Source organism: Neovison vison, chromosome 3 (assembly GCF_020171115.1).
Source record: "Neovison vison isolate M4711 chromosome 3, ASM_NN_V1, whole genome shotgun sequence".
Lineage (NCBI taxonomy): Eukaryota > Metazoa > Chordata > Mammalia > Carnivora > Mustelidae > Neogale > Neogale vison.
In genome coordinates, this window is record NC_058093.1 from 143,270,001 (window position 1) to 143,285,259 (window position 15,259).

A 15,259-nucleotide genomic window follows, 5' to 3' on the forward strand; every position below is an offset into this window, starting at 1 on the left:
CAACAGAAACGCTTTATTTAAAAAAAAAAAAAAAGTGTCTGGTATTTTGTGCATAACCCCAGCAGAAGGTTTATACTTGCCATCTGGAGGTTTATTTTTTTTTTCCCCCCTTCGGCTGGGTCCTCTGAAGGAAAAGGATTTCAATATTTTCCAATCGGTATGTGGGGCTCTCTGAAAGATTTGTTGGGGGGTAGAGGGGCAGAAATTTTATTATTTTAAAATAGAAAATGGAGATTGGAGGAGGGAGTGAAAAGCAGCCATTTACAAACTGCTGTCTGTGTACTTTGAACTTCCATTTGGATTGATCTTAATCAGGGTGTGATAGTTGGGCCAAAAGGGACCGATCAGAGCTTTCACGAAGACCCAATTCAGCTGTAGCGATTGGCGCAAACGAATTAAAACGTGTATGTGGCGGTGTATGCACGAGTCTGTATACTTCCCGGTGTATGCATAATGGTTCTATCTAGCTGAGCATATACTGGAATGCACACACGTACACAAGTGTTTCAGGGTGCAGTATGGTCTAGGAAGATTAATAATTTCATTCAGGAAACTGATTTTATGAATGGGCCACTGCTGAAATCATATGATTTACTTTTATTTCCTATTTACTTGAAAGTGTGAGTAAATTGTCAAAAGTTTATGAAACTATCCAGCTTTTATCTTTTTTTTTTTTTTAAGAGAACATAGTGTGTAATTAGAAGAACAGTTAAGTGTGGTAAGGGAAATATAATTTCCAAACAAATGGCTTATGTTGTGAGCTGATCCAGTAAAGTGGTTAAATTTGTAAACATAAATATTAGGATTATGTAACTTCCTTTTTTTAAACAAGTGCCTAATTTGCAATTGGTAGTTATTCATGTATAGTTCTTAAGACTTTTGCCTGTTATCTTTTTGACATTCCCATATATAACATAGCCAGTACCTTTCATTTAAAATCACCTCTAATGAAAATTTTGTGAATGATGCTATCACAGTTACTAGGAAAAAGTGTCTCAGAAGCAATAAAATAGATTGAGGGATTATACAACCCTTATGCAGTATCAGAGAATTACAATGAATAGAAGTTTCTGGGGTTTTTATCTTTAAGAATTACCAGTGATGTGATTTTTAGACGTTAATTATTAATTTTGTGTCTTAAATGTCTGAACTGACAAAATTTTAGTTTAAGTTTTGGACCTTTTAACTCCCTTTTAGCCAAAAGGAATTTTTAAAAATATGTGTTCCATTCCCACAGCTTGCCAGTTGCCTCTACCATAAGAAAATGCTGAATATGACATCATATCACTAATATGCCCTCTCAGTTGCCAAATATTTTGGTTGTTAGATTTTTTTTTTTTTTTTGAGAGGATGGTACTCATAAAATCAAGATCGCTCTGTCACAGGAAATGTATTTATAGGAACTGTTTTAAGGCGTTTATTAAAAACAAATCTGGTGATGTGTATCTCTATTGATTCAAACACTAGAAAGAAGCAAATTGTACATACATTATAGTTAGAAAAAATAGCCATTTGGAACACTAGCAGAAAGCTTTTGAAACCAGGAATGGTTACTAGTTCTTCATTTTAGCTCTGAAGCAGACAGCAAGGTCCAGTTGTAAGTGTTCCTTGGATGGGGCCAATTCTATACCATTTTTTAAAATGCCTTCATGCATACACTGGGGAAGCAGATTCTTGTTGATCCTACAGTGTGTATTGTACTGGCTGTAATTCTGCATTCAGCGGCTTTTGATTTGGTGCCAGACATCTTGTGGAGATTGTGTATGCCATGAGTTAATTGTTCGAAATGCCTATCGAAGAGACTTTACATTTCTTGAGTTTCGTTTGTTGTTTTGGGTTTGAGTTATCTATGCATTTCTGTGTGTATGTGCGCATATGACCAGTGTGTGTTTTAACTTAAATTGTTGGAGTTAAGTGTGATCAGCTATTTGTTACACAAGCTTTCCTCTGAAGACAACACAGCACTGAATTCCTTCTTCTTTTTTTTTTTCTCCCAGTGACAAGTCAATTACTTGTTTAAATTCAGTTTGAACTCTCTGAACTGAGAGAGGCCAGAGGAAGCAGGTTTTCCCTGTGAATAAACAAAAGAAGAAAAATGTAAAATCATTCCAAAACACTGTGATTGTAGGTCGTTGGAAGAGTACAATTAAGCATTGCAACGATTATGATTTCTTCTTTTTGAACTGGCAACTGTAGGGTTTGTAAAATCAGTTTCCCTCTAACTCACTAGCAAAAGAAATATTAGAGTCGATGGTGTTTTAGGACAGACAAAGGAAAATGTGAATTTTTTATTATTTTAAGTTATGAAGTGTTTCTGTGACCATATCCCACGTAAATTGTTTTCTTATTTCTCTGACTCACTCGAGCTGGTCTGAAGTGTGGACTTTAGGATGCCAAGACCTACAAAATATCATAACACTAGAACTATCAATGAATAAATCCAGTCTATAAACCAGAATGTATTTTTGAAAATCAGCTCCTCCTCAGGTGAGAGCTTAATCCCAAAACTTAACCAGATCATTTTTGTGATTTCTTTTCTTTATGGACTAGAGGTTTAAATACACATGAATCCCATTTTTAGCCCAATAAAAAATTTGAAAGCATTATTTCTTCCTTCTGGGGAGACAGGCTCTTTGCACAGAAAAGAAGTCCAGTTTATTGTAAGTGTTAGGAGTGTAAGCATCTATCAGATTGTGTGGCTGTGTCTGTCCTCACACAGGCTATGAGAGGGATCAGGCGTTACCTGGTCCACAGTAAGTCTAGGTCCTGCTCGAAATGTTGATTTTTGTATTTGCTTCCATCTTCTTATTCACTGAATAAGAATTTTAATAAGTAATTATTTGGTCAGATTTCCACATACCTAAAAATAAAGCAATTCCACAAAGATAAAATTATGGCAAATGAAATTGAAAACAAAAGTGGCGAAATTTCCTCCTAATGGTAATTTAAGATCACATCATCATCTCTCGCCAGCATGTGCATGTGTTAAACCGTATAGAGAAACCTATAATTATTGTAATTGCTCTTTTTGCTTTATACTAACAAGCTTCGAACCATGTTTCAAACTAGTTGTTTTGAAATAGTTATTTGTCAAGTCATCAAATCTCAGAAAGTAAATGGTAATGAGCTCTCCATGTTTATATTCTGACTGTTGGTCATATTATGCAGCTTTTCAACTCCCTGAAGTTCAGAGATGAAAATGGAGGTTGATTATTTCTGATATTGAAGCGAAAAAAGTAAAATAATTTCATGATTCCTGCTTAAGATGGAAAAAAAAAACCAAAAAACCCCAGGAACATTTTAACATCAGACTCACTTCAGTGGGGAATGCATTCTTAGAAAAAAGTTTACCTGTGAATAAGAGACTGTCTCAGTCAGCCACCTCAATTTTTTTTTTTCAAGTAAAAATTAGGATATGGAGTGTTCAGCTTTTTTTTTTTCCCTTGTACCACAGGAAGTGCTAACATAAAAAGCTTAATATTTAAATAATACCAGTATTAATATCTTCCAGTACATTTTACATATGGCCCTTTCTTTGTAAACCTCAACACTGATTCCGGTAGCCTCCACCCTCTTGCAGAAGAGCCACTGGTTTGTAAAAGTTTTCAATAGTGTATTGACTATCAACTATGCAAATTGCTTTTAGTATTTTAGAAAGATATTTCACATACTTAGCTATTCTCAGAACCATGATTATAAATGAAAGTGGCTGGCATAAAAGCATTACTTTTTAAAATTATTGTTTAGCTGCTGGTGGTACAGAGCAAAAATTTGCTAGGTCACAAACTAATATAATTTTTCAATTCCCCACTGATTGAAGAAAACAAACATACCAAAGAAAAAACATACAGGAAAAACTTCCTTTCAGTGAGCTTACTTTTTGGTATTGTTGACATATAAAGCATTTTAATTTACCCATTTTAAAATAACAATGAAAAAAATTTTTTTTTCTTGTGTGCTTGATTGCTTAGAACAAAATTATGTTGATTTTGTTCTTTACGACTAAGCTGGTAAAAATTCACCAGACGCTTAATCTTGATATTGTGGCTACATCTTGCTCTCCTGCCTCTGATTAAATTTCCAAAACCCCTGCGTGAGATTCACAGATGCCACTTTGAACATTTCTCTGGGGCTAATTTCTTAGAAAGAAAATGTGGATCGGTTACATATTTGGTTAAATTTATTTAATCCCTAATTTCTGGTCGGTCTGAACGTTTTAGGTTTAGTGTTGGTAATTGATAAGCATCCTTATAGCGTGAGGCGATGGCATTGTTTCAAGGAGAATTTGGAGGAAAGATATTGAAACACAGGGGGAAGAGGGCTGGGGAGAAAAGTGGCCAGGAAAAAAGATCTAATAACTAGTGCAGGCTTTAAATACCTTTCCAACTGATCTACAGGAAATTGTGCTGAATAGTTGTTTGTTTCCTCTTCCACTATAAATGTGGTTTGCATTACACTCCCTATTTTTTTTTTATTTTGTTTTGTTTTGTTTTACGAAAATTGCAGTACCAGTGGAGAGGCATGAGGATTAGGGATTTCTTCCTTACAACTTAATTTTTAATTTTTTTAAAATCACAGTTGGCAATTTTAGACATTGCCATTTTTCACTATTATGAATGTTGTATGAATGTGTTTCCAAGCCTGCTTGAAACTATCACAGTGATGCCACCAAAGGAGGAAAAAAAAAATGCTTTGGCGTGATTCCTTTGGAATCACCATGTAGGTCATGCACATGGTCAGCAACCTGCCAGCATGAGGTTAATTCTTTTTTAAATCCTAACTTTGAATCCAGTGAAAATATATAGATTTTAGATATAATTGTGGCAATTTTAAAAGTTGCTAAAATTCAAGTTTATTTTTTATCGTAGGAAGAAAATGCGGTCAAGACCTATTTGTTTTGCATAGCAGACCTAAATGCAAGTCTTATAATTGAGAATTTCAGGACAGACATACAAAAGTTTGCTAGGCTTTTTTCTTTTTTAAATTTTTTTCGTTTTTCTCCAGTAATATCAGGGTTACAAAAAAAAAAAAAAAAAGCTCATACTTCACAGTCAATATAATTTAAGGTTATTTTAGTTTTCAGTCTCCCAGAGTTTGTTTTTATTTGATTGGTTTTAAATTAGCCCTTAATGCTTCAAACATAACTGTAGGGTGACACAGGTAAAGTTGTATGTTGTAACACTATTAATAATTTAAAAAAAAATTTGGATCTTTGTATTCATAAAACATTTAAATATTTAGCATCTATTCAGGAAATCATCATAGTCCTTAAAAAAGCAGTTATATGTAAACTAAGAAACATAGATGAACAGTGACAAAACTGAAAAAGATACTTCTGTAAAATAATCCTATTTTGAAGCATGAAATGATCTGTTAAAAAGTTAATGCCTGGGATTTTGGGGAAACTTCCTAGTTAGAGACTTTTTGACATTTTTGAATGTATAATAAACTGGCACATGTATCATCTTAGGCATATCAATTTGTTGCCTTTTATTAGGCAAAAGAAAATTATTCTTCTGAGGAATATTTCTTAAAGTTGTGTTTACCGGTTTGGGGCATGAACACAGTTAGAGAGTTACACATTACTCCACTTAAACTTTGGGAGAGCGCTGAAGGAACCATGGCCTTGGGTGCAGACTACAGTCTTTATTTATTAGCTGATGCATTTCTGTCACAAGACCATGTTCTGATTAGAATTGAAGATTCACATTTCTGATACTTTGGTCTTTAAGTTCTGTGTTGCGTCAAGTCTCTATTTAGTTTTCTTCAAATTCCTCTTCCTTCGTTCTTAAAGAAATCTGCACATGCTAATCAGGGCACTTCGTTCAAAAGTGACTTAAAAGGGATACTACACCTATAACATTTTATTTGGGAGAGCGTACTGTTTTAAAAGGCAGACCCCCTCCCCTCCCCCACCCGTGATAAAGAGTGGGCTTCAAACACCTCAGAAGTCAAGGGTGGGAGCAGTATGGATGATGGTCTAATTTCAGGCTCCACCGAAAAAATGCAGGCTTTGGCATTCTCCAGGGACCTAGGGCTGTGCTTTCCAGGAGACCAAATTATACTCCTCTTGAGAGAGGGCACGTTGAGGTAATTGGTGGGACAGACTGGGGAGAGTCGAGTTCCAGCTGCTTCCATTGTAGCTGACCTGAAAATGAATAGGGGATGTTAAGAGTGGAGGCTAACATTTGACTTGGCTTTTTCACCTCCACAAACCTAAGGGTGAGAATTATAGAGTACTGAATACTGCACCAGTAATAATCCTGTTCAAGTGGGAATTGCTATGTTGAGGAACACTCTCACACCATTTTAAAAATAGTTGATGCGTTTACCAACCACAGTCTCATCACTGGAGCCCCAATAAAGTTTATCCACAGTATGGAAACGCCCCCCCTGTTTTTCCTGTTAGCCATCTTGTGAGTGTGTCTTGGATTCTCAACTCTTTGGTTACCATTTTAAGATGCTCATCATGAGAGATGTTCGGAAGGCACTGGATTCCCATCTCCAAGAAGGGAAGCAAAAAGTGGAAGTGTCTACACTCCATTTCCCCCAGAACGTATGCTTTTTTTTTTTTTTTTTTTTTAAGGAGAATAATGCTGTATTACTCAATAGCTTTTCTAACGAATAAAACAAATTAAATTGATGTTACATGCATATTTAAACCCCATCCAGTTAAGTACTGACGTGATTAAAATAATCAAATGTATTACTTAAAAAATTAAAAAGGATAAATTCTGCACCCCATTATTTTATTGACTTTTAAATATAAATTGCAGAAATGTTTACATTCCTAATGGCATTATTAAGCTAAACTGACAAATCAGAGGAAAAAAGTTGATTGCCCAGCACATTATTATTTCTGCACCTGTTATTACAATTCAGAAGTGGAGGCTCAGCACCCAGGAGCAGCGAGGATGCTGTTTTCTTAGGCTTCCTTTGTGTGATGTGGGGGTGGGGATAAATGTTTAACAGGTGTAGTTTCACTTTGTAGTGCCTTTTTGTGTGTTGATATGATTAAAAGCCTACAATGTTTTTCATGCAGCTTTGAAATTAATATGCAAATAATTGGGGATGGTAGGGCTCTCCTGTACCTGCTGCATCCAGCCTCCCTCGGCAGAATGGGGGGCTCTGAGCTTTCTATTAGAAGTCGTTGAGGTACAAATAATGCCAACTCTCTTCTCCACCCTGTGAGTCTGGAAGAAAAAAAAAATAAGGGAAGAAGAAGGGCATCAAGTTAATGTAGGTAGAACTGTTTGATTTAGAATTTAAGGTAGATCTGGGGTGGAAATACTTTAGATTTTTATTTTCTGGTTGTATATGGGCCAGGAGGTTGGTAGACTTTTGAGTGTATTTTTTAAGCAATAATGTAAATTGTGTAACGATGCCAATGCTTTGGTTTGAAATTGTGTTTGTTTCTTTAGTTTAGGTCCTTGTCTAAATCATACAATTTAATTTTTCAGGCATTTGAACCATGTTCCTCCCTGTCACTGAGGTGGCAATGATTGTTCATTAATATAATTCTAGGATTTCTGAAGGTGTTCATTGTCCACCATTAATCTCACAGAGAAGTCTAAAGTTTCTGTCGCCAGTGGGATAAATAACGCCCTGATTTTTTTTTTCTTTTAATCTTTTTACTATTGTTTAGGTTCTTGAGGAATCTCACAATATTCTTTAAAATGTAATGACCTTAGATTTAGATTGAGAGGGGGAAAGTATCTTTATTTAATCCCATCCAACAGATAGTTTGAGTTTGTAAAAAAAAAAAAAAAAAAAGTGGTTAACATGGCCTTCTTTCCTGGAAGCTACTAGTTAACACTATTCATAGGAGTTTAGATTTTGTCCTGTATAATCATTTAAATTCCTAGATTTTAATAACACTTCATGTATAGCATGGATCTCATTTAATCTCCCCCTGGCTTCACAGCAAAATGTTTACATAAATGAACTCTCAATTTTGATATCAACTATTTAACTCCGTCTTTCCAGAGTTAATACTACTTCCATAATTAAACATGTTCTACAGTTAGTTCCATAGGAGTATATGCTAACTGTGCTGTTCTTTTCTGTTCTTTTAAGCCATCTGTTTTGGCTAGGTCAGCAAAGAAATGGGAGCATGATTTTATTTTAAAAGCAAATAAGTTATTACTCTACTATTGTATTAGACATTCAGCTTCAGAGGGAGTAAAAGATAAAATCCCATCGTATTTTCATTTTGTTACATTTGCTGCAGAAATGTGTATGCTCAAATGGTTATTTTCAACTCATGACAGCTGTGATATTTAAAATGATCACAGCTGTTGTGACTTAAAATTGATTTTTCTATTAACACCTGAGAAAAAGACCTGTGCTGTATTAAAAACTTAAATAAGGTAACTGTAAAATTAGATATGTTGATGTGAATCTGGTAATCCCACTTCCCAGAGGTTGCAAAGTGCAGCAGACCTTTCAGGGAATGAGCTCAAACTGCTGGAAATAGATGGCGGTTGGTAAATGCGTTTACCTTCTAGAGATTCTATCTAATAGCAGATCCTCTTGGCCCAACTTTATAGTGTCAGTTCTGCTAATAAAACCTCTTAGAATTCAGTGGACTTAATTAACCCCAAGAAAGGCTTGTATGACTTACATGAATCATTATGAGAGCCTAACCTCTAAACTTTTTTACCTTCCAGATATGACTTTGAGAAATGCAAACCATACTAAATTTTTCCTTATGGAGGAAGTTTTGGTTTTATGGCTCCTTTCCTCCCATCATTTTCAGATGATGAAAAAAAGAAAAACAGATGAAAAAGGAGAAATAAATTATGCCCAAGTAGTTTTAGGCCAGCACTTGTTTTTGGAGACTTTAATACATTTTTAATGTTCACTTTGCTGATCCCATTTAACCTGTTTGAAGAGTTAGATGGTGCTTCTTGCTTTCGGTTGATCTTCTCAGGATTATCCGCCTTGGAATTCTTTTTTGAAGTGTTGGAACCTTCAGTGTAGCAGTAGATGACCTATCTCCCAAAGTAAGCACTCTAAGAAAACTCCGGCACAGTTAGATACGGAGATAATTTCACGTTTCGAAGTAGATGATGTAGTGAAGAAAACCTACAGCTGGCCTGATGTGGCATTATGTCTAGGTAATAGTGCCTTCACAGATGCATTGCCAATAGGGAGCTATGTAGATTAAACTCTTTGACTGGTCCTGGGCTTTTTACCTGTGTAACTCAATCAGAATGGAAAGCATGACAGATTTTATGATGATAAATGTATGGCTGGATCGGTGAAAGTACGGATGGGTGGGTGGTTGGATGGTAGATTACGTAACTAGAGAGCAGTAGATAATGCCAATTATTTATTGCTCAAAACTTGCTTATTCATCAAAAACTGATACGCAATGTATCAGTTTGACTTTTGTATATAGTTTAGAATGGTTCCAAAAGTTCCAGAATGAACACGGTTCATTTCTTTCGGAGCTGGAGGCCAGGACTGATGCGCACCACGAGATCACAAGGTCAAAGTGTCCCATCCTGAGTGATCATGAGTATAAATGTGTGTTTACTGGTTTGGCGGAAGGGAGATACTCCTAGTGACTGCCGCTGTTACTATGAAGAGTCAAGACAATCAGAGTGGACGTTTGTTGGCAGACTGAGGTGACAAACATGTATCTTTAGAATAGTGGTGCTCCCCAGGGGACATAGGGCAATATCTGGAACATTTGTGATTGTCACAAGTGCAGTAGGAGGGCGTGAGCTTGCCTCTGGTGTCTAGAGGCCAAGGGTACCGGTCATCCTCCACAGTGTAAGGGTCAGCCCTTCCCTAGTGCTGTGCCAAGAAGCCCTGCTTTGGGAGTAACATATCTGGGCCTTAATAATTACGTGCTGGCATGGTAAGCCACCTTACAAGTGATTGTAGCTTGCTTCTCTTTTCTTTCCATATCAATTCTCTCTCTCTCTCTCTCACTGGCATAGCACACGATAGTATTGTCCAGGTATTTCTACCATTTACCATGGAAATGTGGGGTTTTATGTGAAGTGTTATAAATGTAGAACATTATTTGTGAACCAACTGGAATGACTTCAAAGCAGCTGTTAGAATATGTTGAGTCAATAATGTACATTTCTCCGTACCCTAAATACATATTTATATCTTACCTTTCAAAATACCTTGAACATTCTCTCCGTGTAACTGTGAGTTTTTCAGAATCAGCCTAAAAGAGAGTTTTATTACCCTTAATTATTTTTTTTCTGTAGGTCATAAAGAGGCAAAGAAGGAAATAAATTAGCATAAAGAAAATAATACTACATTTAAGTATTTTTGGCATGAAGGACATTATTTGCATCATCATTAAATATATCCTCTGTGCTGAGATAAAAAGCAGAGAACCAACATGAAAAACTCTCTTTTCAGCTTTCCCAATAATGCAGCTTCTTCATCCACTCACAACTGGGGATCTCTCTTCCTGCCACTGCTGTGCTTCCCATCAGTGTTGGATAATTCCTGGCAGTGATTTGGAAGTGATTTTGAAACCTCGATTGCCTCCCCTAGCACCCTGTGGAGGAAGGTGGCGGTATCTGGTGGCAGAGTCTTACACCTGCCAACTTGTAGAACCCAGAAGCACACCTCACTTCTTAGATGCCAAGGTTTGGAGAGAGCTGCCAAGTCTGACAGTAACTAGTGCCACTCTTCAATTTCCTCCCCATGCTCTACAAGGTTCTATCAGGGTAGAGACGGCAGCTGGGCACGGGAGTGGCAGCTCTGATTTGCAGTCTGTCTTTGGAGTACAGACTCTCATCGCTTAACCCATTGGTGGTTATATTTCATTTCGACCCCACGAGCATCCTCAGACTCTGGACTGAGAATGTCTCCGTTTCCCTGTCCATTTGGTACACCAGGGTTCTAGGAAAATCATGCCGATGACTTTGGGTTTTTCTGTGCCCATACAACTGAAACCGTCTTGCAAGACTGCCCGAAGTTGGCATCTATTTCTGTTAGTTTTCCACGTTTTGTTGTAAAGGGTTGTCTGTACTCAAAGTGAACTGAAAAGCAAACTTGTAACATCTTTTTGCGTGCCAAGCAAGTAATAAAGATGACCATTTTTTGGTGATCACTTCATTGATTTGAATATTTCTGTTTCTGGGAGATGGTAATTTTTGTTCTAATTGCAAATTTACTTGAATTCAAAGCTCTTTGAGGAAGCATTAGCCTTGTTTTCAGTTTTGACCCATCCCTCATTATCTATGCTGGGCTCTCAAGAATTTTCTTATATTCCATATACCCAAGAGCATCCTCTGAATAGTTGTAGAACAGGACTTGCTTACACATTGTTTTTACAGGAAGCTTGCTTGTGTGGTATTTAAGTCAGACATTTACAGAGTACAAAATCAATCTCATTGTAACTTTTTTTTTTAATTTTTAAGAAAGTGGTTTACAGCTAAAATAAAGCTCACAGTTAATATTTTATTCTGGTAATAATCAATATTTAATAAACCACACTTGCCAGACCTCAGTTCTTTTAGGAGCCTTTCTAAAGCACCTTCTCGCTTAATCCTTACTGCATTCCAGTACGGTAGGTGGTCTGAATGTTCTTATGCCATTCCTCGATTTAGGAATGCTCTGTCTGGTGAGGTCGTCACTGACCACATGTAGCTATTAACATTACATGTAAATTAATTAATATGCGATTTAAAAATTTAGTTCCTTGGTCACACTAGCCACATTTCGTGTGCTCAGTAGTCGCATGGGGTTAGTGGTTACCATATTGGATAGCACAGATCCAGAATATGGGCATCATTGTAGAAAATTCTAATGGACAGGGCCGGTCTGGGAAATGGAAGTGTTACAAGATCAAACCACTTGCTTAACCTCTTACGAACTATAACAGAACTAGAGTATATTTTTTTCAATTTTTTGTAGCTTTCTAGTCGCAAACACTTGAAGTTAAAAATTGATATTTTAAGGCTGCCTCACATTTTAGTGAACACTTATCCCATCTATGTTCATCTCTTTATTATTAAATTTGAAGCTTAATGTAGACAGACTTTTCAAAGGAATCAGACCTTGAATGACCTTTCTCTGAATCAGAGAAATCTTCCCAAAGAGTGGCCATGTGTTAAGGAATCTTTATACACTTGTTAGCATACTGTAGGCAACCAAGCCAAGTAAATGACTCAAGCGTGTATCATACATGCCCCTGTGTATACAGACAGTTAGGCATGGCCCTCGAGTAGAAGGTTCACCGAGAGTTGGCCTCCACGAGATTTGAAGAGCTCATACCTGCCTTCCGGTTGTTCTGCTAAAAAATAGTATTAAAATATTTATTTTTATTAAAATAAAAATATGTGTTAAAATAAAAATACTATCTATTTATTCATGTAATCTAAATATCTCTTGATAATAGATTAAAAAGTCTGTAGGTCTTATCCTTACCACTCATTTAGGTCCTAACCTGACTGACTTCATGTTTTGAAATTTTCACATCTCCCTGTCATTGTCAAGCTTTCAGGCATTTGGAAGATAAGCTTTTTTTTTCTCCTTTCTTTCTTTAAGTAATACTCATGTCCAATGTGGGGTTCAAACTCAGGACCCTGAGATCAATTGTGGCAGGCTCGACAGACTCAGCCAGGGAGGTGCCCCGGAAGACAAACTTTAACTCTTTATCTTCCCCTTAAGGATTAACACAGCAGCCTGCACAGAGAGGTGCTCCAATGACATTTCTTGGTTGAGACAGTAAGTATGGGAACTCGTTCTAATGTTAAGTTGCTCAGGGGTTCTCCTCTCCAAAGTAGCCCAATAAGATATTATTTGTAGAATAAATGGATGTATAAAGATATGTCTTTTCACTGCATCACTCAGTTGGAAGAAATGCGCCTGATGAGTGTTAATGGCGCTCATGACCACTTTTCATTCATACTTGAACATTCAAAATGGTATCGATTATTTTTCCCTTGTAACTATGGATGGCACTAGATGAATGGCTGGTCCTCGAATGTTAAGCACAGGGAATGAGTGTGTTTGTGCTTGTACCTTTACTACTTTAAGAGATTAGATGATTGCAGAATTTCTCCCATCATCCTGTTGTTGGGAGCACCAGGAGCCCATAATGGCACATCCTGGCAGATGCTTTCTCCTTGGGCTTCTAATGGTGTAAGCAAGCCATCATTTCTCTCGTTAATAATTATGGTGTTAAGAGGCATTTGTGTTCTGTGCACTCTTTCAGCTTGTACCATGTTTAGTTCCCGTTATGCAAATACTGCTTTAAACTTAGAAATGCCAATTTGCATTAATATTTTGGTTTCATGTAGTAGCTAGTTATTGCATTTCACAAACAAGTGCATTTTAATGAGTACTGGCAGAATGTAAAAAAAAAAATATTATTCATTAAATTCTATTGTACAAAATGCAGTAGTTGGTTGCCAGAAATCATTAAGACAGAATATAATGTGTATTGAGGCCATAAGGATATTCCTCTTGAAGGGTGTTTGGCCCTGGCGGCATTCCGTGCTGTAAGAGATTCAGTGCTCTTCCTACAGGCATGAAGGGCGGGGGTTATTGCTATAACATAAAATCCAGTATACTATTGACATTTGGGTTTCTTTTTAAAATGTGAACATAATTTCACTATTTTATATTTGCCATGTGACCGTAGGGAATTTACCTCTTGGTTAATGCGCAGGACTTTAAAAGTCATAAACACCAAGTTGTAAAGCAATGTATTCCTATGTCTTACATTTTGATGTTAAATCCCGAAATGGGGTTTTGCTGTTTTATGGGTTTTTTTTTTTTTCTTCCTGAGATTTTTTTTTTTCCTAATTAGAATTGTGAACATAAAATTTTTTGACGGAAGAAAAATTTTCGACTGGATTTTCAGAAATGAACTATTTTAACACGTGGACTTCTAAATGCTGCTGTCATGCTTGTCATAGCTTGTGGTTCCTAATTATAATGAGCTTTTCTGGTGGTGTTGCTGCAGTTGTTTTTTTTTTTTTCCCCCTAGTCTTCAGCTCACTTTTCCCAGAAGGAGAGTTCCAAGCCTTTGAAAATTCTCATGATTTTGCAAATCCACTCTATTTTTGTCTAGAATACAGGAAAGTTAAAACTGTGGCTGGTATGATGCCATGTTTTGAATCCAATTTTAAAGCAACCCTTTGCAACCCAGGGAGTAAAGCTGACATCTTTGTATCTGTAATGAAGATAATTATACCTGCAAGGTGACATCACTAGCAAAGTAACAAATGCACTTGAAAACTGAGTCTCTGGTCCTCTCTGAATTCTGTAGACCACTTTTGGCATTTAACACGAGACACCTCTTTCATGCTTGTCGTTTGAGAAGTTGCTTTCAGATGAATTTACTAAAGCTGACTGACACAGGGTTAAATTAATTCTTTTCTTTATTACTCAAAGTGATACAGACCTTTCTTGGACTAATGTAGCTTAATTAGTGGTCAATTAAAACTGAACATTGCTGAATTGAAGTTCTTTGATCAAACTTCCTGGCATGGGTTCTCTTTCTTTAACTAGCCACCATCTTGAATTCATTTGGAATCAGTAGTATAAACAAGTTTAAAACTGGTTCTTTTATAAGAAAGTCAGCAGGCTTGTATAGCTGTGGTTTCTTTTTTTACTTCTGTAGGCGGCAAATCAAAGGCAATACTAAATGAAAACAGTACTACTACACCCTGGAAAAAATACATTTTTTAAAAGTAACACTAAGTCAGAAAACAGTCAATACCCCCACCTATTTATTCTAGGCAGAAGATCAATTTCCCAATTTCAGTGGTTAATTTTATTGTTACATAGAAAGCTAAAAGAAAATTCCCCGCCCCTCACAAAAGTCCACAGTTAAAAGTGAAACAAACAAACAAATAACAAAAACCGAACTGGGGGGCGGGAGAGTGATGGAGCAGGCACCATTACAACCTCTGTGCAGAGATTTGACTCAGTTGCCCCTAAAGGCATCCTTCATTACTCTTGGGAAAATATTTCACCTCCATGTCATTGGGGAAGGGGCGAGCCCCAATTAGATTGGCTTGTTGAAGTCACTCATTTCATTTGGAGGGCAGGATTGCTTCAGTATGAGAACTGGAGATGGAGAGATCCCTAGGTTAAAATACACATAACATTTCTTAGAGTTTGAGTGCAGTTTGAAAAAAAAAGAGAGAAAAGAGGGGTGCTGGGTCGCGGGGAGCCGGGACAGTGAAAGTCACTGCATATTTGTTAGTGGATCAGCCTCTTCCTTTTCCACAGTTATGTGTCCTAACATTTAAAGTGTATATGTCAT

The 15,259-nt window shown here is 36.7% G+C and overlaps 1 protein-coding gene across 17 annotated transcripts in view; it reads left to right on the forward strand.

Moving 5' to 3' along the window:
* The window catches only part of TCF4 (transcription factor 4), a 351,089-nt gene that overhangs the window by 257,130 nt on the left and 78,700 nt on the right, over positions 1-15,259 (forward strand). The window lies entirely within an intron of this gene.